This window comes from Staurois parvus, unplaced genomic scaffold (assembly GCF_062004578.1).
Source record: "Staurois parvus isolate SC_StPar_1 unplaced genomic scaffold, SC_StPar_1.0 ptg000039l, whole genome shotgun sequence".
NCBI lineage: Eukaryota > Metazoa > Chordata > Amphibia > Anura > Ranidae > Staurois > Staurois parvus.
This window is the reverse complement of record NW_028317835.1, coordinates 2293898-2299105: the sequence shown is the minus strand read 5'-3', so window position 1 is coordinate 2299105 and position 5208 is coordinate 2293898.

Here is a 5208-nt window from a genome sequence, read left to right as displayed (position 1 = left end):
ACATGTTGTTTGTGTAAAATAAAGGTTGTTGGCTTCCTGTTTTAGTAAGAGCTGGGTGTTGTCTTTTTCCTGAGGGATGTCGAGGGTGTGGTCCGTGGATGGTGTTTGGACAGGGGAAGTTGTGCTATAACGGAAAAACTCAGTGCGGTCTGGGTTCCGGTTCCGTTACAAAGCCCTTCTTTACTTGCAAAGTAACTTTCCTGATGCCGTCGGCTCCCAACAACCGCCACGTGATCTTGGTCCGCGAGACCAACGCAGTCCCAGAAAGGACCCACCGAAACGCCAACGCGTCCATCGTGCACCATCAAAACAAAGACCACCCTGACGGCCGAGCCACGTGCCACGTATTGACAATGCTTAGTTTAATGGCGTTACTATCGGTCAATCACGATGTTTAATATTTCCCTCTTTGGAATTGATATCCCTTTAGTATGCCTATAATAGCCTGTTTATGACCTGTCTACAATGTGTTACCAATTTTTTACTGCCGTGCTGCCATAGATGATGGGATGCTCTGATCCCTTCCCTCCTTTACTAATGGCCTATGCTGCTGTAGGGGGCTCCATTTTCCTCCTGTTTATATTCCTCCTTGGTGCGGGATCTACATCCCATCATTTCCGGTAACGCAGGCTACAGAAAGGAGACCACATGTGGAATAATGTGAAGTCTAGGATGATTATGCAGTTTTTTGTTCTTGTTTTTCCGAGCGTCCCATGTTGGGTTGGCCGGAATATTGTCTGTTCCCACCTCATTCTTCCTCCCCCTCTTTCTCCCCCCTTTTCTTTCTTATTGCTTGGAGACCCCAAACCGCCTCTTCTTCCTCTCATGATGAGTCGAGGAGACGCAGGCCATGAGACTGTTTTCACGGATTTGCGGCCAGTTAAGGATGGTTTCGATACTCTTTGGATCACCTTTACACCCAATTCCCTATGCTTCGGGTGATCTCCTGGAATGTTAAGGGCCTGAGATCGCCACATAAACGCATGGCCATTCTTAGGCACTTAAAACGCATGAGAGCAGATATTGCCCTTCTTCAAGAAACTCACCTGACCCAAACGGACCTTATGCGTATGAAAAAATTATGGGTGGGACAGGTATTGGGGTCACCATCTCCATCTGGCAAAGCGGGGGTGCTCATCCTTTTCCATAAACGTCTTACACCTGACATTGTTAAATTGGTCACGGATGAGGAGGGCCGGTATGTTGCAGCACAAGTCATGCTGGACTCTTCTTCTTTGGTACTGGCCAATATATACGCACCAAACTCCTCACCCAAACCTTTTTTTCAAGATTTGTCCTCAAAACTGTCCAATTTTCTGCACCTCCCTGTGCTAGTGGGCGGTGACTTCAATCAATGTATGCACATACGGGAAGATAAACAAAAACCTTTTTTACCGAATCGCCCAACTAATCAAATCTCCTCATTGGCGCCGTCTTTATTACACAACTTCACAGAGTCGCTGCAACTTACAGATGTGTGGCGTTTATCCCACCCAGAGGGGAGGGAATTCACGTTCTTCTCTCCCGTACATCATACTCTGTCTAGAACTGATTATTTTTTTGTTAATCGTGCGCTTTTGCACAACGTCTCAGATTCTGAGATACACGATATAGCGATCTCCGATCATTCCCCGATTTCCATGTGCATAGGACACGCGCAAAATAATCACCTTCCACGTACCTGGCGTTTCCCCTCTTTTCTGGCACACAATCGGGACTTGCTTCGCTTACTGAGTACTGCATGGAGCGAGTTTTGTGAAACAAATGCAGAACACCAAACAGATCCCAACCTTTTTTGTGAAACAGGCAAAGCGGTCTTACGTGGTAGAATCATAGCGTTCACTTCCACATACAAGAAAAACCTTCTCCGCAATTACTCAGCGCCGAGTCTCCGTCTAAAATATGAATACAAATATAAACTCTATTTATCCCTATAAAGAATACCACTCTCACCCTTGAAAGTGTAGAATAAATTAAAATGAAATCTTTTTCAAATATTCCCTCTACCACACCCCCATCATCTACCGTCATACATAAAATAATACAATATCGTGTATATATATATATAAGTGTCCAAATACAAGTCCACACAAAGTACTCTTCCAAGTGTTGAGAACGAATCCACTTTGTTGTTTTTCAATCCAGAATACCTCAAAAAAAATATAAACTAGATATAGTGCATTATCTTTAAACAAGAAAAAAAGCACTCGTGACACTTAAAGTGACTCCTCCTAAACCCCCACTCGTGAGAAACCAACACTTCAACTTGTGAATTGTGCAAAAATCCAAAGCCAGTGTCACCATTCAAATGCAATTAAATACCATTACCCTCTCATGGATGATGCAAACTCCACATCAAACTACTCGTGATCACATGCATCAAAAGTAAGTAGTGCCACAACTCTTGTAGGATAATATACCATTACCCTCTTTCAATAGAAACAGGCATAAGACTCCTCCAGGGTAATCCGTAATTTCCCCTTTTCCTGAAGTGCCCAATCCGAACTTCCCCGCTCCTCAGAAGGGCAGAGAAGACAATACTCAGTGAAGTATATAAAAGAAATCCATACATTTATTTTGAATCTTACATTAGATAAAAGCAACGTCCATCCTCTCCCACAGTTCGTATGACTGAACTCCAGTATCCAAGATGGCCGCGCCGCGCCGCTCCTTTCGGTTTGACGTTCTGACGTTACGTCCCTACGTCTCTGACGCGTTTCGTCACTTCCGACTTTTTCACAAGGGTCTCCGTCTAAGACAAGCACAGCAGGATCTAGCAAATCTAAATTCCCACGAACACAGGACCGCATGGTCAGAGGCCAAGCATCAATTTGTTATATGGGCTGCTGCCCAAGAGTCCATACATAAATCGTACAATGATCTACATTTCCATAAATTCGGCAATAAGCCAGGCAAATTGTTAGCAAGGTTGTGCAAAAAAACGTTCACACCAACCCTTTTTACATCCCTGAGAGATGCACAGGGAGTGCTGAAAACGGACCCTCCAGACCTTATACAGGTCTTAGAACAATTCTATCGGACTCTATATGGACACGACCCTATAGACATTTCTGCGGCTGCCTCTTTCTTGGACCAGGTCACATTGCCTAGGTTAGATCCCACCTCACTTCAAGATCTAAATGCTCCCATTACTTTATCTGATGTGTCTCTAGCTATTAAATCGCTTGCAAATGGTAAAGCACCAGGCCCTGATGGTTACACAGCCGAATTTTACAAGCTAATGGCAGATTCCATTTCTCCCACATTACAATCGGTGTTCCAGACCATTCAGGAAGGAGGAGACTACATTCCCTCAGGTTCTCAAGCCTATATCAAATTAATAGCCAAAAAAGACAAAGATCTGCTGGAACCGGGCTCGTATCGTCCTATATCACTGCTGAATCTTGATGCTAAACTTTTATCAAAAATCATAGCATCCCGCCTAGCATCTATCTTACCTGCTCTTATACACCCTTCCCAAGCGGGATTTGTACAAGGGTGCTCAGCGGCTTCAAATATTCGGGAGGTGATATCCGCTTTGAATCAAGCCACGACAGACACACTCCTAGACGCGGCAATAGTCTCGCTAGACGCAGAAAAGGCTTTTGATAACGTTAGTTTTGAATGGCTTTTTTTAGCACTTGAAAAGTTTGGGTTTGGGGGCTCGTTTATGCATTTGATTCACGCCATGTACTCGTCTCCAACAGCCAGAGTTGTAGCAGCAGGACACATATCTAACCCTATTCGTCTTCATAAAGGCACAAGACAGGGTGCCCACTGTCCCCGCTACTTTTCAATCTAGCTCTAGAACCATTAGCTCGCTTCTTATTGTTCAAGTCTGATCTACATGGTGTCGGTATTGGACAAGAAGAGTTGAGACTCACGATGTTTGCGGATGATATTTTAATTTTTACTTCCAGCCCCTCTCTCGACTTGCCCTATATCCAACATATCTTCTCTTCCTTCCGCCTTTACTCCGGACTCCGTATCAACTTTTCAAAAAGCGAGGTGCTTCCGCTATTCCACTCCCGTCTTCCGATATGGACGCAAAATTCCCAATTTAAAATCGCTCCCAACTATATCACCTATTTAGGTATAAAGATAGGGAAACTTGCTTCATCATTATATACGTTAAATTATACGCCAACAATTACAAAGATTATTAGGGAATTGGACATGTGGAAGGAATTACCACTCTCCCTCCTCGGTAGATTACATCTCTTCAAGATGGTCAGCTTCCCGAAACTCCTTTACCCACTTCAAACCATACCTCTCCTGCTCAAACACAACGACATAGCGAGGTTGAACAGGGCAATATCGGCTTTCTTATGGAAAGGCAAACGTCCCCGTATAGCTTTGGACAAGCTGTTTCTACCGAGGTGTGAGGGAGGCTCTGGGCTCCCGAATATTCGCATTTACAATCTTTCCTGTCTACTTCGTATAGGACTAGACTGGCTCACCCCATCTTCCAAATATTCTAATTACCGCTTTGAATCTGCATTAGCATTTCCGTATGATCTCTTGGCCCTGTTGCATTTCAAGGTTAACTCCCTGCCGCCCCGTTTAAAACATAACCCACTCATCCGAGACACCCTTATTACATGGAGGGAAGTCAGGCAAAAATTGGGGGTCTCCCCTTGGCTTTCACGCTTCTTTCCTATTCATCACAACCCCTCTTTTCCTCCCCCTCAATCTCATGATGCTTATGATACTTGGCGATCTCAACAACTGACTTTGGTACATCAACTATTACACTTCTACAGGTTCCCCAAAACTTCTACATTGTATTCTACAAACATATGGACTTCCGGCACATCACTTCTTCTACATACTACAAGTAAGGAACTTTGTTAACTCCATGGCCCCTATTAAGTCTACCAGATTTCAATCGACATTTATTGACGTCTTAGCGAACTCTTGCAAATACAACATCTCAAATATATATAGTCCGCTGAATCTTCTTTTTACCAAGCCTCTAGAGACATTCAACACTGCAAAATCTTGGATCAAGGATTTCAATAATACAATTACCGCTGACCAACTATTGTCAGGTTTTCAATCCACTTGTGCCTTCAACAGCAATGAGTTCTGGCGTGAACAACAGCTCAAGATTTTACATCGTGCTTACATACCTCGTCTTTAAAACAGATCCGGCCCTGTCTGCCTGCCCTCTGTGTGGACTTCAAAAACCATCTCTACAACACAGAT